The sequence below is a fragment of the Schistocerca gregaria genome, chromosome X (genome assembly GCF_023897955.1).
Source record: "Schistocerca gregaria isolate iqSchGreg1 chromosome X, iqSchGreg1.2, whole genome shotgun sequence".
In the NCBI taxonomy this organism is placed as follows: domain Eukaryota; kingdom Metazoa; phylum Arthropoda; class Insecta; order Orthoptera; family Acrididae; genus Schistocerca; species Schistocerca gregaria.
In genome coordinates this window covers 330926688-330951035 of record NC_064931.1, presented here as the reverse complement: position 1 = coordinate 330951035, position 24348 = coordinate 330926688, and positions in this window count along the sequence as shown.

Sequence of the window (24348 nt, the reverse complement as noted above, 5' to 3'; positions counted from 1 at the left end):
AACATAGGCATTTTTTGTTGCGACATGATCTCATGAAATTTCAATCACCAGTTCTCTCCTCCGATTGCGAAAACATTCTGTTGGCACCCACCTACATAGGAGGAAATGATCATCACGATAAAAAAAGAGAAATCGGGGCTCGCACAGAAAAAATTTAAGTGCTCCTTTTCCCGCGTGCCGTTCGAGAGTGTAACAGTAGAGAAACCACATGAAGGTGGCTCATTGAACCCTCTGCCAGGCACTTTATTGTGAACAGCACAGTAATCACGTAGATGTAGCTCTTTCACGAAATGGCTAAAAATGTTGTCAGCGAGACTTAACCAGGAATCAGAGCAGCCCCCACTTCACAGGCAACCGCACTACCTCACATCTAGCAGAATAAAGCAGCATTGTCTTTTCCCTTATTGCTCCAGTGCTGGCTAGGACAGATAAGCTTGCAACGTAAAAGACCAGACCAATTGCAGTTTCCATGCTGAATGACTTTCCTGGACTCAGAACCATAAAGTTATAACTTTTTCACACCTGTATGTAAATCACTCATATTATTTAGAGGGAATGACATGAATATTTCAAGTGAATTTGGTAGGCTAGTTCTGTGTCATCCAGGAAGTAACTCGTCCGTCACAGGGTTGCCAAGCATATCCTGAGTTGTTACCAAGACTCATTTATACGTCTAGTAGGAAAAATACCAGTCTTGAACCGTCTAGAAAGTGACTACAGTTCGTGTCTCAAGCACGTAACGATCGAGCGTTGAAATATCCGAAGAGTAAGTCAGTGAGTCTTATTTGGAGTTCTCCAACTAGGTTTAGGGAGAAGAGCACAATCACTAATAGTAATACTCAGATGTGTCAACTACAGACTAAACAACACAAATCTTTAACTGTCACAATTATTTGTGTTTTTCTGTCTTAAGCGTACTAAACCTAAAAAGCTCATCAGACACGAGTCACAGTTTTAGAACATCTCCAATAGTTATACAGTAAACGTTATGATGAGGCAACACATCTTTTTTTTATAGAAAAAGACTTGGAAAATAGTCCTCTTGAGATCGATGTCAATGGCACTATCCATGAAAGACAGGAGTACAAATGAATAGACAACAATACAGCATCGATTGCAAAATGTGACGCCCACAGGGAGACTTCATAAACTACAAATAACATGAAATTCTAAATCAAGAAAGGCTACTATGCAGGAAACCATAAGAAGTGACAGAAAACACAGGCTCAAAATTCCTTTGAAAATCAAGCTAACGAATGTACGTAGCGCAACTTCGATTCCAGCTTCTGCTAACGTGAGAAGAGAAGCAGTTGTTAATAGGAAGTCGAACAAGGAACACAAAACGCGGACAGTAAGGTCTAGAATATGTCACCCTCGAGTAAAACTGTCATTCAGTCCATACATACTAAAAGAAATATACGTATCATCTATTCCTTTGTGATTAAAATATACTACCTGCTGATGCTTTGTCAATAAAAGCGAAAAGCACCTATATTGAAGAGCTTTTCAACGTTCACCATACTTAAACACAGACAAGAACCGAAATAACAATAGGTTCACCAAGCTGATAGTGGTGCTAAGATTTTATGCATCGCTGAGCATGGTGAAAAGATTCTATACATCACGTGTGCAGAGTGTTATTAATAGAGCCCCTACCGTTTTAACGGTAACGACGCCTCTGTCCGTCACAATAATCATATGAGAATTACCGAGTTCTATTGCGGTGACACAGATGGGCAGACGGTTCTAGAATCTGCAGAGACTATCAATATGGTGCTAAATCATAAAGTCGAACTAACACTGCATCAGATTATAGGCCATACTTAATTTATTTCTGTGAAAGAACCGTTCAACAGTGGGCGAATGGCACCAACACCACTACCCCTCACCCTACATACAACACCGTCTCAGTATATGCCACCCACTCGTTGTAAAATGCTTTGTGCTCTCATCTTCCGCCAACGACTTCATTTCTATCACAGAACTGTCACCCCTTTGCCGAAACGATAAACAATTTTTACCAACTAGCACACCGTCGTTCACGCTCGCTTCCTCCGCACACCCGCCGCACCCATAGTGGATGTCTCATAAATTATGACACCGAACACAGATTTACACCTTCATTCACCTTCTTATCAGATTTCTTCAGTGCATGTTCTGCCGTTGCTCTGAAGAGAAATACGTAAGGTAAATACGAATATTCTGCATAGCGATCATACGCACATCAAAAAAAGTTTTGCATCACCTCGGTTCCCAAAGTTACGGAACCTGTACAGAAAATTGGAAAAGAGATGAACATAAACATCATTTCCGCCCTTTTTATTGCTCATAAAAGCCACACATTGCATGTTGTACCACCATACATCGTGACCTTCAGAGGTGGTGGTCCGGATTGCTGTACACACCGGTACCTCTAATACCCAGTAGCACGTCCTCTTGCATTGATGCATGCCTGTATTCGTCGTGGCATACTATCCACAAGTTCATCAAGACACTGTTGGTCCAGATTGTCCCACTCCTCAACAGCGATTCGGCGTAGATCCCTCTGAGTGGTTGGTGGGTCACGTCGTCCATAGACAGCCCTTTTCAATCTATCCCAGGCATGTTCGATAAGGTTCATGCCTGGAGAACATGCTGGTCACTCTAGTCGAGCGATGTCGTTATCTTGAAGGAGGTCATTCACAAGATGTGCACGATGGGGGCGCGAACAGTCGTCCATGAAGACGAATTCTTCGCCTATATGCTGCCGATATGGTTGCACTGTTGGTCGGAGGATGACATTCACGTATCGTATAGCCGTTACGGCGCCTTCCATGACCACCTGCGGAGTACGTCGGACCCACATAATGCCACCCCAAAACAGCAGGGAAACTCCACCTTGCTTCACTCTCTGGACAGTATGTCTAAGGCGTTCAGCATGACTGGGTTGCCTCCAAACACGTCTCCGACGATTGTCTGGTTGAAGACATATGTGACACTCATCGCTGAAGAGAACGTGATGCCAATCCTGAGCTGTCCATTTGGCTTGTTGTTGAGTCTATCTGTACCGAGCTGCGTGGTGTCGTGGTTGCAAAGATGGACCTCGCCATGGACGTCGGGAGTGAAGTTGCGCATCATGCAGCCTATTGCGTAGAGTCTGAGTCGTAACACCAAGTCCTGTGGCTGCACGAAAAGCATTATTTAACATGATGGCGTTGCTATGAGGGTTCCTCCGAGCCATAATCTGTAGTTGGCCGTCATCCACTGCAGTAGTAGCCCTTGGGCGGCCTGAGCGAGGCATGTTATCGACAATTCCTGTCTCTCTGTATCTCCTCCATGTCCGAACAACATCGCTTTGGTTCACTCCGAGACGCCTGGACACTTCCCTTGTTGAGAGCTCTTCCTGGCACAAAGTAACAATGCGGACGCGATCGAACCGCGGTATTGACCGTCTAGGCATGGTTGAACTATAGACAATACGAGCCATGTACCTCCTTCCTGGTGGAATGACTGGAACTGATCGGCTGTCGGACCCCCTTCGTCTAATAGGCACTGCTCATGCATGGTTGTTTACATCTTTGGGCCGGTTTAGTGACATCTCTGAACAGTCAAAAGGACTGTGTCTGTGATACAATATCCATAGTCAACGTCTATCTTCAGGAGTTCCAGGAACCGGGGTGATGCAAAACTTTTTTTGATGTTTGTATAATGTTTCCATTCTCCCAGGTCCATTATTTGAAACATTGTGGAAATAAGCGGCAGAGAAGCTCCTATGAATTATTAAATAATAATCAGGGAAATTTGGAGTGTTGACCTACACAACACTGCAGTACAGATTTAAGGGTTTTGTTGGAATCTGTTACTTAAATTCGTTGCGGTATGTGTCAATGATGAGAGATGGGGGGGGGGGGGGGGGGGGAGGAAAGACTGCCTTTAAATATACTATTCCAGCGGGATTTGAGCCTATGGCTACAGTTTTAGTACCACTCAGTTACTGAGGAATCAAGAATGTGAACATTCTCTCCTTGATGTAGTACAGACTAAGGCAAAGAGAAGCAGTTTAATTATTGATTTTTATGTTTAATTTAACATATTGCAACACATTTCAAGCATGTTCGTTCATCATCAGGTGCTTAAGCACACAGAAAACTGTTACATAAAAATAAATTATCTTTATCCAACTTGACGTAGAACTGCTTTGCTCAGTGTTCGCTGCTAGAATAGCTATTGGAGTATTTGAGAGAGGGGGTGCCTGTGGGTGGCCAGTAATGAACGTTCAGTGGTGCCTTCTGCTGGCGTGGAACTGTGTCTCGTTGTGACTGACACCATAGCCCGCGGCAGTTCTCGTGCTGCGGTATGAGATTTTTTTTATATATGTTAATTTTTCACTTTAGATTTGGGATTCCCAGACTTCATTTGCTTTTTTGGTACTCTGGAGGAGTGGTGTTGTAACATTGCACTGTCGCAATCCTTAATCTGACACCAAATTGGACGTAATTATTCCACAGAATCCTGATTTGTGAACTTGGCAAGTGTGGTAACATTTAATGAAGAAAGAATCAAGTTTCCCAGAAAGTACCTGACGAGAGATACAGTAATTTTCCCGTTAAATAGCTTTCTCTCAGTCCAAAGCTTAAACTTTCCAATCATATTACGCACAAACTGTTCAGAAAATTTCATCAAATTACAAGTAAATATCTAGTGAACTGAGTAGGATAATTTAATTTCAGTGCTTGAAGTCCTTCGGCTGTCACATACCAACCCCCTCAGAGAAACTAACGAATTTGTGAAGTGCTTCGAATATTTCTAACAATGTGATTTGTGATTTAGTGCCTCATTCGCAGCACAGTCGTCAACATTGTGCATGTGCAAGCACAACTTGATACCCCATGAACGTTGTTTTTTTTTTTAAATTTCGTTCTCTAGTGTTGTTTTTGTAATGTATATTATACCTTGTATGTGTTTGTGTTTTGCATTGTAAATGGTTCAAATGGCTCTGAGCACTATGGGACTCAACTGCTGTGGCCATTAGTCCCCTAGAACTTAGAACTACTTAAACCTAACTAACCTAAGGACATCACACACATCCATGCCCGAGGCAGGATTCGAACCTGCGACCGTAGCAGTCGCACGGTTCCGGACTGCGCGCCTAGAACCTTTGCATTGTAATTCGTATTGTTCTCCATACCATGTTTTTTAAATTTTGTATTTATTGTTGTGTGTATGCAAACAGTGTGCCTGAAGTCCCCATAAACTAAAGCAGATACCACCACTGTCATTGTGAATGAACCCTCAGTTCAGGGAACATTTTGGAAAGCTTATTCTTGCTGCAGGGAGACAGAATGAATCGGGGGTTGTAATTAGATTCTGAAAGCTCACAAAGAGATTGTTAACTTAAATAGTAACATGTGTGATTGAGTTCAGGTTAGTTTAATGATTGAAATCGTTGTAACATCTTAGGCATTTAATTGCGGAGCACTCCAACTCTGATTGTAAAGAATAAACTGCTCCATATTTGGCTTACATGCCCGGGCCATATTTAGAGCGTGAATGTCTGTGTGAATCGGTGTTTGGAAGGGGCTCCCTGGGTATGGATGTGTGATGTGAGTGTTAGATTTCCATATTAAGAAGGTGAAGTTGGCTACATCATAAATAATCCTCCCTTTATGAGCTGCATTTTCTGTTGCAGTGATTTTTTATAGAGTGCGGCATGTGGAGTCAGTTTGCAAGATTGTTCTTGGGCAATTGACTCATTATCTTGTTCCTAAGTGAGACAACCGCTCACCAATTACAATCTAAAATGGCGTAGGGGCTATGAGAGGTGGCATCAGACCCCTCTCATATTTCTATCTTACTCTGAGTAATTCGATTTTCCTCTCTAATTGCATGTGGTGAAAAGTTGCTATTCCTTCACACGTGGACTTCCCACACAGCATCTCTCGTCACCCGGGTGGTCCGGTGACAGGCGGGCTCTGCTGATCTTGAAAGGGTTAAGCCGACTGGTGTGAGGGAGTCAAGTGAATGCTTTCCAGACGCCGACATTGTCATTATAGCGGAGGAGACACGCCCGCAGGGGCCTGAAGGAGCGGCTGGGCTAGAGATTACGTTACTTCGCAGAAACTTAGCGAAAACACTTTCTGGAGGGCTACCAGCGAGGCGTGGGAATGACTTGTGTTCCCAGGCAGCCTTGGCGGGCAAATTCCCGCGTTTTCTGCAAAATCGTAACTGTGATTGGCTTGCTCAGGGCATAGCTCCGTGATGTAGCAAAATCGGCGCAGAAATTGGCGTCAAGAATCTCCATTGGTGGAATGGTAGTGCTTCGGCAATTGAGTGGAATTCTCCGCCGGTTTTCGAGTTGCTGATTGGAACGTTTAACCACGGCCACTTTCGTGGGGGCGGGAATGTTCTGTGTTCAGTTTGTATGGGTGATCTTGAGGGAGTCGGCTCTCGCCTTTCGGTTGGAGTAGGTTACAAGACTGAGCTCTCGCTGCTCTGGACAGCCCGCCTTCCGTTGGCTGTCTAATATACTTTTATTTAATTGTAACTGTTTGGCGAAGTTGCTGAAGTTTCGACTTCAACGTAACTTTCCGAGAACAGTTGGCAATTGAGCGTTCTGCGTACAAGCGGCCTGTTGTCTGTCTTGAGCAGTTTTGGCTAAAGTTGACTATCGGAGTTACTGTGTGACTTCGCTTGTTAAAATTAATCACTGTACCATCAGTGATTGTGTGGCGAGCTATGTTCGTCTCCCTCAGAGGCGCATTTGTATTGCTAGGAAGTCTTTAGTCTGGAACAACCAGACCAGGATAATTTGTTTCGGGCTATACTCGCGACATTACCATCACCACGACGGGACGTCGAAGCAACCAGCCATCACCTTCGGTACGCCAGATCGTGTTCTTGCAGTTAAGAAGACAGCTTGGTAATGTATGTCCGCAGCACCGGCAGAGCAGGGATTTTCCTAGGTGATAATCAGAGCTCAGCAGCGCGCGCCTGTTCGTCTTTTTCTAACTTTGTTCTGTCTCGTGTGTTCATTGTCTGAGTTCTCACTACTGTAGAAGCAATTAATGTTGGGTTGGCTGTGTGTTTCTCTTAAGATTTGAGTTGCAAGGAATTGGCTCCACATACCACTTCGTCATAAATGTCACAATCTAATTTACGGACAACTTCACCTTCACAGCATTTATTTGAATATCCAATTTGAGCCAATTTGATGTATTGTAAATGTTTCATGTGTTTTGTTTATTATTTTGAGTTTAGTCATAATACATCATATTGTTATTTTGGACAGATCTTTCATTCTGTTAATCGGTGGAGCAACCCTTTCATTTCTCACTGCGTTAATGAAATTTTCCTTTATTTAACTTATTTATCAAATTAAATTATTGCAAATGCCAAACTCTTTTCTACTCCACTTGCAGGGTCGATTACAGTCAGTTCGCGTTTCTTTTTAATCCATGTGCAACAGCAGAAGTCGGAGTTAGAATAGGGGGGGGGGGGGCTTAGAGCATCATTTAGGCATGAAGATTCGAGAAGAATTTAGGGTTAAATACACTGCTAGACCCGGCACCTCGCATACTGTCAAGTACAGAAAAGCTCCTTAGTTCTTTTGTGTATTGCGTAAATTTTGATGTCAATCCATGTTACTTTGTGAGAAGTCTCTTCCTTCCTTGGGGTTAAAAGAGAGTGGGCACTATCATTGGCTAATTTACTGATGACTAATGACATGATACTAGCTCCATTTGCTCCGACGGATATGCGAAAAGGGTTTCACTTTGGCTACGCGAAGAACGTGCAGATAGTCTGTCGGCACACTGCACTGAGAGCCTTGTTGATGTGTTTCTGTCTTAGCGGTCTACTGCAGCGAACGCCGGTCAGCCAACATAAACACATTGGGCATTGTTTACCGCTGCACTTGCCGCGAGCCAAGAGCGTACTGTCTGTGCTAAATACATTACTGACGTAATACTTCCTCCAAGAACTTGATTAGCGTAATATGCAGGAATCATGTGGAGTACACTTGCTGTCACATTAATATACTGCACACAAAAAACACGCAAACACACACACACACACACACACACACACACACACACACAAACAAACACACACACGCACGCACGCACGCACGCAACCATTATGTCCAATAATAGAGACTACTAATGCCTGTTCTACAATATATTCAGTTGCCGTCAATTGGGAGACAATTTTCAATTTCCTGGCAATGCATGAACTGTGAGAAGGAGACCAGAAGATACTGTACTTTTATTCCCAAGAGCTGGTAAAAAGCAGCGCTTGACTTTTTATGAGAAGATCGAGAGCATGTGTTTTGCTGAAGAATATACTTACAGTAATCAACCCATCCACCATCACTGCTTAGGATTTGGCGACGTCGCGGTGGCATTTATTCCGCTAAGTATCTCGATAGTGTAACGTGATGGTTTATCTCCTACCACGCGTTTTCTACAATTGTCCACAGGTCACTTGAATTCCTAGGTCCACAAGGCAATGACCTCGACACTTCAGCCCACATATTCTCTGTCGGGTTGAGGTCCGGTGATCGTTGAACGAACGCCAATAGCTTTATTGTCTGAGCACTGAGACCAAACCTAAACAGCTCTGCTCTGACAGATGGCCCTGTAAATAAATTGTTATCTAGTTATTTCATCTATTTATATTTAAATACCGTATTTGAAATTGGCACAGGATATTAGCATGTTTATAGCGATTAAGGATTCATCTCCGGTCACAGCTAAGAGGTCTAAACAGTCCATTCAGGAACTTGCTCTCCTGATTCATCATATGACGATAGCCGTTGCCTGAAAGCCACATTAAGACCGACTGGTTCAATCAGATACAAACTATGTGGTGTCGAACTGAGATACAGAAAACATTGATCAATTTAGACTTCTGCGTTGCAACAGTGCTGCGAAAATAAGTATCCTCGATGGAGCGACAGGCAGCAGCCGCTCAAGGAAATTTAAGAAATTTGACAAAGTGAAACTCTATTTGCACATCAGACGCAGCAAGTGGAACCAGTATCATTCCATTAAACTAAACTCCGTCCGAACAGGCTGTGGAAGGTCCTACCGACTGGCCGCCATGTCATCCTCAGCCCACAGTCGTCACTGGATGCAGATATGGAGGGGCATGACACCGTTCCTCACAAGCGACTTCTAATCAAGCTGCGGAGCTATGGGGTATCGTCTCAGTTGTGCGACTGGATTCGTGATTTCCTGTCAGGAAGGTCGCAGTTCGTAGTAATAGACGGCAAATCATCGAGTAAAACTGAAGTGATATCAGGTGTTCCCCAGGGAAGCGTCCTGGGACCTCTGCTGTTCCTGATCTATATAAATGACCAGGGGACAATCTGAGCAGTTCTCTTAGATTGTTCGCAGATGATGCTGTAATTTACCGTCTAGTAAGGTCATCCGAAGACCAGTATCAGTTGCAAAGCGATTTAGAAAAAGATTGCTGTATGGTGTGTCAGGTGGCAGTTGACGCTAAATAACGAAAAGTGTGAGATGATCCACATGAGTTCCAAAAGAAATCCGTTGGAATTCGATTACTCGATAAATAGTACAATTCTCAAGGCTGTCAATTCAACTAAGTACCTGGGTGTTAAAATTACGAACAACTTCAGTTGGAAGGACCACATAGATAATATTGTCGGGAAGGCGAGCCAAAGGTTGCGTTTCATTGGCAGGACACTTAGAAGATGCAACAAGTCCACTAAAGAGACAGCTTACACTACACTCGTTCGTCCTCTGTTAGAATATTGCTGCGCGGTGTGGGATCCTTACCAGGTGGGATTGACGGAGGACGTCGAAAGGGTGCAAAAAAGGGCAGCTCGTTTTGTATTATCACGTTATAGGGGAGAGAGTGTGGCAGATATGATACACGAGTTGGGATGGAAGTCATTACAGCATAGACGTTTTTCGTCGCGGCGAGACCTTTTTACGAAATTTCAGTCACCAACTTTCTCTTCCGAATGCGAAAATATTTTGTTGAGCCCAACCTACATAGGTAGGAATGATCATCAAAATAAAATAAGAGAAATCAGAGCTCGAACAGAAAGGTTTAGGTGTTCGTTTTTCCCGCTCGCTGTTCGGGAGTGGAATAGTAGAGAGAATGATTGTGGTTCGATGAACCCTCTGCCAAGCACTTAAATGTGAATTGCAGAGTAGTGATGTAGATGTAGATGTAGATGGTCAGCACACCGCTCTCCCGGCCGTATGTCAGTTTACGAGACCGGAGCAGCTACTTCTCAATCAAGTAGCTCCTCAGTTTGCCTCACAAGGGCTGAGTGCACCCCCCTTCCCAACAGCGTTCTGCAGACCGCATTGTCACCCATCCAAGTGCTAGCTCAGCCCGACAGCGTGTAACTTCGATGATCTAACGGGAATTGGTGTTACCACTGCGGCAAGGCCGTCGGCAGTAGTCTGCCATTAGTCATCAGCAAATTAACCAGTGATAGTTTCCACTCCTTTTTGACCCCAAGAAACAAAGAGCCATCTCACAAAATAAGATTGGGGGACACCAGAATGTACACTATATACGGAAAGAACTAAGGAGCTTTTCTGCACTTGATAACAGTAAACAATGAAATATTTTTCTGAGATGCCACCTCGATGAAATATTCTGAATGGCTTCCATTTAAGATGTACACCGAGTGATTAAAATTCATTGTTTGAACCTAGGTTTGACGTTTGACACCGAAGCTACGATTACTCTCTAATGTCACGAACCGAGCAATCTATATTAGGAAACATGAACGTAATGGATAAAGGTACACTGCAGCGGTGTTATGTTGGCTTAGTAGTAACATGTCCGATTTCCAGTGCGCTAGTAGATATAAAACGCGCCTCGAATCTCGTTGCAGAAAAAAATGCAGTTTCTACGTCTACTTCTCGTTTTCCTTATTTTATCTGCCAACGGTCAGAACGAAATTCAATGACTTATTCATAAGCCAAGCAAGGGAGTAAAAGCCATCTCACAGCTTCTATTCAGTACATTATAGGAGTGACCAGAGTGTCTGTTTTCGAAATACTGTTTTACTTCACAAGAAAGGCTCAGAAAAGGCTCCAAGGGACCATTAATGACAGTAATTTAAGTGTTGTTTGTCATATAGCGAATCATCAGATGAGAAAAATGTTACGGAACCAATGACCATACTGAGGTAAATCTCAAGCCGAAAATGTGTTTAATAACAGAATTGAATATTTTTTCATATTTTCCTTTTTGTATCTGCATCAGATAAGATAAATTTTCCTCGTACAGGGTGTTTCAAAAATGACCGGTATATTTGAAACGGCAATACAAACTAAACGAGCAGCGATAGAAATACACCGTTTGTTGCAATATGCTTGGGACAACAGTACATTTTCAGGCAGACAAACTTTCGAAATTACAGTAGTTACAATTGTCAACAACAGATGGCGCTGCGGTCTGGGAAACTCTATAGTACGATATTTTCCACATATCCACCATGCGTATCAACAATATGGCGTAGTCTCTGAATGAAATTACCCGAAACTTTTGACAATGTGTCTGGCGGAATGGCTTCACATGCAGATGAGATGTACTGCTTCAGCTGTTCAATTGTTTCTGTATTCTGGCGGTACACCTGGTCTTTCAAGTGTCCCCATAGAAATAAGTCACAGGGGTTCATGTCTGGCGAATAGGGAGGCCAATCCACGCCGTCTCCTGTATGTTTCGGATAGCCCAAAGCAATCACACGATCATCGAAATATTCATTCAGGAAATTAAAGACGTCGGCGGTGCGATGTGGCCGGGCACCATCTTGCATCAACCACGAGGTGTTCGCAGTGTCGTCTAAGGCAGTTTGTACCGCCACAAATTCACGAAGAATGTCCAGATAGCGTGATGCAGTAATCGTTTCGGATCTGAAAAATGGGCCAATGATTCCTTTGGAAGAAATGGCGGCCCAGACCAGTACTTTTTGAGGATGCAGGGACGATGGGACTGCAACATGGGGCTTTTCGGTTCCCCATATGCGCCAGTTCTGTTAATTGACGAAGCTGTCCAGGTAAAAATAAGCTTCGTCAGTAAACCAAATGCTGCCCACATGCATATCGCCGTCATCAATTCTGTGCACTATATCGTTAGCGAATGTCTCTCGTGCAGCAATGGTAGCGGCGCTGAGGGGTTGCCGCGTTTGAATTTTGTGTGGATAGAGGTGTAAACTCTGGCGCATGAGACGATACGTGGACGTTGGCGTCATTTGGACCGCAGCTGCAACACGGCGAACGGAAACCCGAGGCCGCTGTTGGATCACCTGCTGCACTAGCTGCGCGTTGCCCTTTGTGGTTGCCGTACGCGGTCGCCCTACCTTTCCAGCAAGTTCATCCGTCACGTTCCCAGTCCGTTGAAATTTTTGAAACAGATCCTTTATTGTATCGCTTTTCGGTCCTTTGGTTACATTAAACCTCCTTCTTGCAACAACACTGTGTTCTAGGCGGTGGAATTCCAACACCAGAAAAATCCTCTTTTCTAAGGAATAAACCATGTTGTCCACAGCACACTTGCACGTTGTGAACAGCACACGCTTACAGCAGAAAGACGACGTACAGAATGGCGCACCCACAGACTGCGTTGTCTTCTATATCTTTCACATCACTTGCAGCGCCATCTGTTGTTGAAAATTGTAACTACTGTAATTTCGACAGTTTGTTCGCCTGAAAATGTACTGTTGTCCCAAGCATATTGCAACAAACGGTGTATTTCTATCGCTGCTCGTTTGGTTTTTATTGCCGTTTCAAATATACCGGTCATTTTTTAAACACCCTGTAAATGTACATTCTGATTACTGCATGATATACTCGAATCACTTCGCAACTGTGCCTGAAACAAACAGTTTTCTTTCATTACATCAAACTTTCATCTTAATACAGGTACGATAAGTGCATAATTCAACTGCATTTACTGATACATTTCAACCATGGTTATAGAATACATGTATTTTATGACACGTTATCAGGTTTTAATTTTCACATTCTCCTACACACTGCATCTTACAAACAAGAAAGTCTGACAAAACCTAGCAGAATACCTACTGTGTCACTTTCAAGTACCTATCTTATGTCCTTCATAACTTCGTTCATGAAATTAGAAGTCTGCGTTTCGGTCGTCGTCTCACTGTGCAGCTTTCACTCGGTATACCATTTCTTTTTCATGGAACGCGTGTGACATCACAAACCACATCATACTTAAGTTTAGGGTATGCGATTGGTGAGGATGTAGTGGACTTTCACTTCCATGAACGAAGTTTGTGGCAAGAGTTATTAGTTCAGGAGGACAACGAGAATGATTATGTATTAATAATTTTAAAGTATTCATAAGTATATAGCTGAGGATGTAGTGGATTCAAACGCTCGAATGTACGTCTATACCGCCGGTCATGCATCAGTTTTTCTGTTTATCTTTTGTGATTTCTACTTGGCATTAAAAGAAAATGATACAGGTATCTCTTTTGTGGTTTTTTCGGTATTGCCGCCTGCCTGAATGTAAATAAAGAGAACGCAAATTAATGTGATGCTTTCATTTGAAATGAAAAACTATATACTTTCTCTTTGATCTCTTCATCATCGCCATTGACGTCATGCGCTATGCGACAAAGAAATCAGTTTCATCTTTGTGTCAGTCTTTTTTATCAAAGATCTTAAAATAATTTAAAGTTGGACTCAGCTGAACGACTGAAAAGAATGAAATAGACACCCTAGTTTTTATGTATAATCAGCTCCTCTTCCCTTTTTTTCCCTTAAAGATAAGACAAACGCAATTTCCTCTTCTTCAAAGGATAACAAAATGCTCATTTGTCATAAACAAAATTTTGAACACCACAATAATTCAATACCGTGACGAGCTTTCGTCAGTATTAGAGAAACAAGGTCGCCACCACACTCTACATTGTTGCCAAATTTATTCAAGACGACGGCCGTAGATATGGCAACGTCGCGATGACGTCATGGTGGGAAGACAAATTTTGGTGGAAAAACAGGTCTACTGGGCTACCTCCTTAAACTAAGAAAATGGCGGGAAATTTTGCCGGGAAATAATGGTGGGTAATAGGTCAATTGGGTTACCTCCAATAACCACTACTTCTTCCTTGAAATTAGCGGGAAACGGTCACTCTACGTCCAGCTGCTGTAGAGGAAGGAGTGTACTTTATTTATTTTCAGTGGGAAGCTGGAACAACTTTTTTAGGGATGGATTTCACATAGTTTGTTTATTATGCTGATACAAAACACTCGCCTTGACTTGCAGGGATCACAGTACACAGTCTACAGACGCAGATGCAGGACAGGAAGTAGTGTATTTTATTTATTTTCAGTTGGGGAGCTGCAACAGTTATTTAGGGCGTGGTTTTCACGTAGTTTATATATTACTCTGATACAAAAAAAACTGGTCCTGATGTAACTGGGGTCACAATAAATAGCCCACAGACTGCAAACTGCTCGTAAATTACCGAAGTAACGCAGTACGCTGATGTACAGACACGCAAACAACTCTTAAATTGCCAGAATGAGATTTTCACTCTGCAGCGGAGTGTGCGCTGATATGAAACTTCCTGGCAGATTAAAACTGTGTGCCCGACCGAGACTCGAACTCGGGACCTTTGCCTTTCGCGGGCAAGTGCTCTACCAACTGAGCTACCGAAGCACGACTCACGTCCGGTACTCACAGCTTTACTTCTGCCAGTATCCGTCTCCTACCTTCCAAACTTTACAGAAGCTCTTCTGCGAACCTTGCAGAACTAGCACTCCTGAAAGAAAGGATATTGCGGAGACATGGCTTAGCCACAGCCTGGGGGATGTTTCCAGAATGAGATTTTCACTCTGCAGCGGAGTGTGCGCTGATATGAAACTTCCTGGCAGATTAAAACTGTGTGCCCGACCGAGACTCGAACTCGGGACCTTTGCCTTTCGCGGGCAAGTGCTCTACCAACTGAGCTACCGAAGCACGACTCACGTCCGGTACTCACAGCTTTACTTCTGCCAGTATCCGTTTCCTACCTTCCAAACTTTACAGAAGCTCTTCTGCGAACCTTGCAGAACTAGCACTCCTGAAAGAAAGGATATTGCGGAGACATGGCTTAGCCACAGCCTGGGGGAAGGTAGTAGGGTAGGAAGCGTATGACGATGCCGTCGAAAAGTGTGCTGCGAGGTGTTCTGCGAGGACCAATGGATCAGTGCACAGAGCACCTTCGAGGTTCGGACCCTGGACAGTTGACTTTCGGTGGTGGCACAGAAGGCTACGGCACCTGGACAAAACCTGCAGTGAAGAGGCATACGTCCCCAGGGGCTCTGCTGACTAAGGAAACGAGCCTTAACACGGAGATGCTGAAAAGAAAGGAGACTGGTCTGTGATGGGTGTCGATTAAATCTCTGCATCGCCCGTCAGCAGTCCTGGACAGTGACTGCGGCATCCATGTTAAAAACTATACCTATTTTATAAATCGAGGTATGATATTGCTTCCGAATGAAGTGGTTTTCCACACAAGTACCGCGACATTGAATACAGTGATCGCTTGCGTGTGTATTAACAGACTGACAGTGCAGGCACATGTCGCCAGCTGTGTAAGCTCATAAAAAATAATCACCCAATTTAAAAAGTGATACAGCTAAGGAACATGGTATGAATCCGCTATTTTCAACTCCTTCACGCCGCCGCTAGATGTTTCTCCAGTAACTGCAGCACATTCTATCTCGATGCAAGGTCAGAGGTCTTGTGATACATCCACTGGATTATAGGCGATGGTTGATTAAAAATAATCGCATACAGAAGATGGTGTGCTATGCGAAGATTCACTTTAAAAGAAATGCAAACTAGATTGAGGTTGTAAGAAATGTAGACTAGCTTTTCAGATCTATGCTGTTACTCTTTCTGGTAGGAATGCTGTCTGCGATTTGAAATCAACAATATACCTGCGTTGGATCGTATGGAGAAGTCCTTTAATGATTACAGCCACCAGTCAATTATATTTGTGGCACTGTCATATCCCAAAACGAGTCACCTTTTTCGAATCTATCTGCTACAGTAAAACTCCAATGTGGTTTTTTAGGCAGTCCCTGTGCCTTGTGCAACTGTTCCTAAGACTCTGCCCACCATCTGTGCAGATTTGTGCATGTGATCGTTCCAATTTAAATCGGAACTGAGCCGAAGTTGAAGAGCACTATATCTACCACCTTCTGAAACCCGTGCAGAGACAGGGTAAGCTGAGTTAGTGCGACAGGATCGTGTCTTGACCAACTGGTGGAAATGGAAACATGTCGCAACTCCGCCAACAGTGTGCAATGTGTAAGGCCAGCACCAAACGAAGCTTTCTCCTGCAACACGAGATCGTAGTACAAAAATACCATACGGAAAGTGGGAGAGGGACGAGGATTTTGCAACTGCATCGTAGGGCGCCTCCAAACTACATACAGGTACTGCAGTCTGAAGGAGATCTGCGTCTCTCAGGGTGCATTCACGTCTATCACCCAAACATTCTCTCTGTCAATGTCCCATCCAACAGAGAACAACAAACTATGAACTATAAAAAACTCCGCTAACTTCATCCGGCAGGAAAATCGAAAACAAATATTGTCTATGGGCTGGCATCGAGCATAAGCGCCGACCTCATTAAATATCCAGGTACTGATCCACTCAGTCCCCTGCACAGACCAGTGTAAAGTGTCAACGTCCGTACTTTAGGAGGAGGAGGGCCATATCCCACAGACTATCCGTCGCAAGAGAGGCTCCCTGTGACCCTGTGTCATTGTTTGAAACATTGTTTTTTTCTGCTGTAACGCTTCCAAACAGTGTATGACACAGCTTTGTACACAACCATATATTTTATTTTTTCCACCACGACCTGGAGGTCCATGTCAGGTTCTAAACTGACATTAACATGTTTCGACCCATTGACTCTCACAGAAAACTAGACATCTGTGCAATATGTCTATTCATTGTTAATTCTCGAACATATACACCATAGTATACCAGACAGCAATCTACATATCTCTAGCACTTCCATCATCCTGCTGAATTTACGATCTTTCTCTATGTGGATGGGAGTAACAGGGCATTCTCGCATTCTTAGGACAGAGTTAGAGATCGGAAGATCTCCTCACATAGTCTTTGATCAACACTGTCTGACTGTGTGGGGTAGCCACACATGGTAGCCGTGCGGCCAAGGGCGCCTTGCCACGGTTTACGCGGTCCGTCCCGCCAGAGATTCGAGTCCTCTCTTGGGTATGGGTGTGTGTGTTGTCCTTAGCATAAGTTAGTTTAAGTTAGATTAGGTAGTGTGTAAGCCTAGGGACCGATGACCTCAGCAGTTTGGTCCAATAGGAACTTACTACAGATTTCCAATTTTCCAACACTGCCTGCAGCACTGGCACCAATTTAATCTGCATCTGACCAGAAGTAGACAGCTACATTCCTCGTTTCGTGAAGGAACAGTGCGAACCGAGTCTGTAACTGCTGTCCTGCACCCATCCAAGAGCACGAGAGTTCTCCAGATGCGCAAATGTCGAGGAGGTTAGCACCCCTTAACAGTGTATAGTAGATATGAAACTGTTGTGATGATATAACAGACGGTTAAGAACAAGAAACAAGTGGTTTTTATGTATGATGGAGCTCCAGACGGACGGAGTTTTAAGCATTTTACATAAATCAACTGCGCTATCATCTCTGAAGTATTGTTCTAGTGTCTCTGGTCAGTACCAAGAAGGTAATGATAAGAGAGAACATGAACAAATGCGCTCCTAAGACTACACGGTTTAGCACTTAAAACAGACTGTAATGTTAGATCGTTGAGGCTTCTGACCTATTAGTTGTGTGGAATGCAACGCTGTTATTATCACAATGTAAGAAATATATTTCCAGCGCATGATATACATTCTCCTAAGGCCGAAATCCTCCCCCATGAACCATGGACCTTGCCGTTGGTGGGGAGGCATGCGTGCCTCAGCGATACAGATAGCCGTACCGTAGGTGCAACCACAACGGAGGGGTATATGTTAAGAGGCCAGACAAAGATGTGGTTCCTGAAGAGGGGCAGCAGACTTTTCAGTAGTTGCAAGGTCAACAGTCTGGATAATTGACTGATCTGGCCTTGTAACAATAACCAAAACGGCCTTGCTGTGCTGGTACTGCGAACGGCTGAAAGCAAGGGGAAACTACGGCCCTAATTTTTCCCGAGGGCATGCAGCTTTACTGTATGATTAAATGATGATGGCGTACTCTTGGGTAAAATATTCCGGAGATAAAATAGTCCCCCATTCGGATCTCCGGGCGGGGACTAGTCAAGAGGATGTCGTTATCAGCAGAAAGAAAACTGGCGTTCTACGGATCGGGGCGTGGAATGTCAGATCCCTTAATCGGGCAGGTAGGTTAGAAAATTTAAAAAGGGAAATGGATAGGTTAAAGTTAGATGTAGTGGGAATTGGTGAAGTTCGGTGGCAGGAGGAACAAGACTTCTGGTCAGGTGATTACAGGGTTATAAACACAAAATCAAATAGGGGTAATGCAGGAGTAGGTTTAATAATGCATAAGAAAATAGGAATGCGGGTAAGCTACTACAAACAGCATAGTGAACGCATTATTGTTGCCAAGATAGATACGAAGCACACACCTACTACAGTAGTACAAGTTTATATGCCAACTAGCTCTGCATATGACGAAGAAATTGAAGAAATGTATGATGAAATAAAAGAAATTGTTCAGATAGTGAAGGGTGACGAAAATTTAATAGTCATGGGTGACTGGAATTCGGCAGTACGAAAAGGGAGAGAAGGAAACGTAGTGGGTGAATATGGATTGGGGCTAAGAAATGAAAGAGGAAGCCGCCTGTAGAATTTTGCACAGAGCACAACTTAATCATAGCTAACACTTGGTTTAAGAATCATGAAAGAAGGTTGTATACATGGAAGAACCCTGGAGATACTAAAAGGTATCAGATAGCTTATATAATGGTAAGACAGAGATTTAGGAACCAGGTTTTAAATTGTAAGACATTTCCAGGGGCAGATGTGGACTCTGACCACAATCTATTGGTTATGACCTGTAGATTAAAACTGAAGAAACTGCAAAAAGGAGGGAACTTAAGGAGATGGGACCTGGATAAACTGAAAGAACCAGAGGTTGTAGAGAGTTTCAGGGAGAGCATAAGGGAACAATTGACAGGAATGGAGGAAACAAATACAGTAGAAGAAGAATGGGTAGCTTTGAGGGATGAAGTAGTGAAGCCAGCAGAGTACCAAGTAGGTAAAAAGACGAGGGCTAGTAGAAATCCTTGGGTAACAGAAGAAATATTGAATTTAATTGATGAAAGGAGAAAATATAAAAATGCAGTAAATGAAGCAGGCAAAAAGGAATACAAACGCTTCAAAAATGAGATCGACAGGAAGTGTAAAATGGCTAAGCAGGGATGGCTAGAGGACAAATGTAAGGATGTAGAGGCTTACCTCATTAGGGGTAAGATAGATACTGGCTACAGGAAAATTAAAGAGACCTTTGGAGATAAGAGAACCACTTGTATGAACATCAAGAGCTCAGATGGAAACCCAGTTCTAAGCAAAGAAGGGAAAGCAGGAAGGTGAAGGAGTATATAGAAGGTCTATACAAGGGCGATGTATTTGAGCACAATATTATGGAAATGGAAGAGGATGTGGATGAAGATGAAATGGGAGATACGATACTGTGTGAAGAGTTTGACAGAGCACTGAAAGACCTGAGTCGAAACAAGGCCCCCGGAGTAGACAACATTCCATTGGAACTACTGACGGCCTTGGGAGAGCCAGTCCTGACAAAACTCTACCATCTGGTGAACAAGATATATGAAACAGGCGAAATACCCGCAGAATTCAAGAAGAATATAATAATTCCAATCCCCAAGAAAGCAGGTGTTGACAGATGTGAAAATTACGGAAGTATCAGTTTAATAAGCCACAGCTGCAAAATACTAACACGAATTCTTTACAGACGAATGGAAAAATTAGTAGAAGCCGACCTCGGGGAAGATCAGTTTGGATTCCGTAGAAATGTTGGAACACGTGAGGCAATACTGACCTTACAACTTATCTTAGAAGAAAGATTAAGGAAAGGCAAACCTACGTTTCTAGCATTTGTAGACTTAGAGAAAGCTTTTGACAATGTTGACTGGAATACTCTCTTTCAAATTCTAAAGGTGGCAGGGGTAAAATACAGGGAGCGAAAGGCTATTTACAATTTGTACAGAAACCAGATGGCAGTTATAAGAGTCGAGGGACATGAAAGGGAAGCAGTGCTTGGGAAGGGAATGAGACAGGGTTGTAGCCTCTCCTCGACGTTATTCAATCTGTATATTGAGCAAGCAGTAAAGGAAACAAAAGAAAAATTCGGAGTAGGTATTAAAAACCATTGGAGAAGAAATAAAAATTTTGAGGTTCGCCGATGACATTGTAATTCTGTCAGACAGCAAAGGACTTGGAAGAGCAGTTGAACGGAATGGATAGTGTCTTGAAAGGAGGATATAAGATGAACATCAACAAAAGCAAAATGTGGATAATGGAATGTAGTCGAATTAAGTCGGGTGATGCTGAGGGAATTAGATTAGGAAATGAGACACTTAAAGTAGTACAGGAGTTTTGCTATTTGGGGAGCAAAATAACTGATGATGGTCGAAGTAGAGATGATATAAAATGTAGACTGGCAATGGCAAGGAAAGCGTTTCATAAGAAGAGAAATTTGTTAACATCGAGTATTGATTTAAGTGTCAGGAAGTCATTTCTGAAAGTATTTGTATGGAGTGTAGCCATGTATGGAAGTGAAATATGGACTATAAATAGTTTGGACAAGAAGAGAATAGAAGCTTTCGAAATGTGGTGCTACAGAAGAATGCTGCAGATTAGATGGGTAGATCACATAACTAATGATGAAATATTGAACAGAATTGGGGCGAAGAGGAGCTTGCGGCACAACTTGACCAGAAGAAGGGATCGGTTGGTAGGACATGTTCTGAGGCATCAAGGGATCACCAATTTAGTATTGGAGGGCTGCGTGGAGGGTATAAATCGTAGAGGGAGACCAAGAGATGAATACACTAAGCAGATTCAGAAGGATGTAGGTTGCAGTAGGTACTGGGAGATGAAGCAGCTCGCACAGGATAGAGTAGCATGGAGAGCTGCATCAACAACAACAAGGCCGAAATTGTACAGTCGTTCAGGAAATAAAGCTGAAGGCTTTAAGAAATCATTCAAAAAATAAAAAAGAGTACACTCCTTCCTCTCCAGCAGCTGGATGTAGAGTGACAGTTTCCCCCCAATTCCAAGGAAGAGGTGGTGCTTGGACGGCTTGGGTTAGTGGAGGTAGCCCAATAGACCTTTTTTCCCGCCATTTTTTCCCACCAAAACTTCCCTGCCATTTTCTTAGGTTAGTGCAGGTAGCCCTATTCTGCTTTTTCCCTCCGTTTTTACCATCTCAAACTTTCCCACCATTTTCTTAGGCCAGTGGAGGTAGCCCAATTGACGTATTTTCCTGCCATATTTGAACTTCCTGCCATGATGTTAGTGCGACGTTGTCACGTCTATCGCCGCCATCTTGGATCTGCAATCTTGAATAAATTTGGCAACAATGAAGAGTGAGGTGGCGTCCTTGTTGCCCTACTACTTCCGTCCTCCTTTACAATTGAATTTATCTGTCGGAGAATAGAGACAACAAGTTTCCAAATGAATCTGTTACTCTGTGACAACTCCTCCCATACGTCATGACGTGCTTTGGACAACGCTGGTTTGTCTGTGTGTACTGGTCTTATACACCTAAAAATTTTCTCCGTCTCTGCGGATACGTGCTCTATGGGACAGAGGTCAGCACTTTTTGGAGGCCGGTCCAACAAATCACGTTCATTTGAAAGCAGTGTCCTAAACATTTCGCAATGTGGGCAGGAGAAAGGTCATGTTGGAAGATTATTCAACTCTCCAGAAATCTCTGACGAGCAGAAGGAAGCATTACGTTCTCCAGTATTTCGCAGTAGTAATGACTAAAAAACGGACTGTCCACTTGCCACAGAATACCTCAACTACTTGCTGATATCAGTCCCCAAACTATGACAGCAGTTCGGCCATACCTTTGCCTCTGATAGACGTATTTGCTATCGAATGTCGCTCCACTTGGTCGACGTAACACGGACTGAAGTGTTTGGTGCAATAGAAAACACTTTATCGTCCGTAAATATAACTTGCTCCCAGTACGAAAGCGGTTTTCTTCTGTTCGCCTGTGCGAAGTTTAATCTGGCAGCCTAATGTTGCTCTTGCAACATTTCCTTAACCACAGATTTTCGTCAATAACTTTCTCGTTGAGACGTCGACAAATGATCGACCTGCTCACACTCAGCTGGAGGATGTTCCTCTTTTCTTTGCTAGGCCTAAAAAGGTCTTCATCACTGCAGTGGAGTATACTATTAGATAATAGTACATCTTCCGTGGCAGTCCGTGGGCGTTCAGACGACGACGGTTCACGTGGCCTTCCTTCCATCTTCTTCACCCAGACATGTATCGTTGATCTGTTGTATCCTCGGGCACGGGAAATGGTGCTGATACAGTATCCATATTCATAAAGTGCAAGAATGCGCCCACTTTCACATTCGTTGAGATGTGACATTCCGCAAGTAAGAACCTACTGACAGAATAGGAGGAAACGAAGTGCGATACAAAGTCGACAACACTTCCTTCATCTCACCACTCGTAATAATAATAATGACACCGTTTTCAGAGATTAAAAGTAAAATTTAGAATCACACTGTAATGCAGGTCATGTTGCTCTCGCTGTCGTATTTGAATCAACAGTGTAACCACAAATATTACAACACATTAATCTGTAACAGCCCTTTATAGTGTAGTCGAATTATTGTTTGAGGATGAACTCAGTCCTCGTTTGTTACTCTTCTTGTATTTTTAGCAATACCATACGCTCATATGTTGAACTCGGTTTCAACTAATGATTTCCACAGCTACAAGAGCACAGCATGTGATACCTCTTAGGCAAACTATAATGTAGTGCTATCAGACGAAAAGATGTGCTGACTTTGTTTTGAAAACTTTTCCCGTCTGGACAATAAGCATTTGTTATTCGGTAAATTTCTGAACGTTGCTTTTTAAGATTTTTTAAGATTAAGCTTAGTTCCTTCACCTACGACAACGTTAAAATACATCCTCTTAACAGCACTAAACAGAGGTTTTATAAAGCGATTACTCGTCGCATTTTGCCTTTTTTCGCCGTTTGTAAGGGAAATAGCTTACTGACCAGGAAACTAATCTCTCAAAAGAAGAGGAGGAACGAAACGAAATCTCTCACGTTGGGAGAACATGTGACTTTTATTTCAGTGATTACAAAATCAAGTGAAATGAAGCTGGCAGTACGAGCCAGTTATTACGAATATACACAACTGGAAGCCAAGGCACTATTATATTCTGCTATTTGTTAGCTTAGCTTGGACGTGAAAGGACTCTTCCAGTAAAGTTATGGAGCCCAGTAAGTAAAATCCGTATTTTCCGGCGAGAGAGAGCAGCGGTAAACAGTATTCGCTACATCAGATTACGAAACTGATGTTCCACAGTGTTAGGAGTTCTGGTTGGCGACTAAGTGTAAGGCCTCTGAATCGGGTGAGAGTTTTTCTTCCTCGTACTACTTGAAATAGGTGACGTCTATCAAGTCACTACAGAAAGATCGTGACATTTAAAAGAAAACGTTAATATCCTCTGGCTTTGAAAGTGGCGTTTACCGCCAGTTTTAGCATTTTACAAGCGTCGTTGCTAAGCGCAAGCAAATGAAGTAATGCACCGCAATGTCTGTTATGAAGTAAAGTTTTCATTAGTTAATGTTGTTTTGATGCAATCTACGAATAATTGCAGATGTCCGATATTAATTTGAAAAGTATTCGCTAGATATGGAAAGAACCAAATAACTACCATTTACGGTCCTGTTGCCACATAACGTCGTAACCATTTCCTACGAACTAAATATTTACCTGTTTTTGGCAACTGCTTCTAAAAATGACCAGAAGCATTTAATGCTTCCTTTAAGCACGCGGGTAACAACAAAAAGATGAAAAAGTTAATAGCGACAATGACAATAATAATCGAAGCATTTGTTGACTTCACACTCTGCAATTGTATTTCTCGAGCTAAGAAACTTCGTGGAATAGTGAAAATTTCAATATGGTTTCTAATCGAGGCTGTGACGGCTAAAAGCGTCTCTGCATCCTGCTGACGTGAGACTAGCATAGTTTCCATGTCAGAAGCCTGCTGATAATTAATCAGTTAATCTAGAAGAGAAATTTTTCACCGTGTCTAATTTGTAAGCTAAGCGCATCCTACGTTACTCCATATC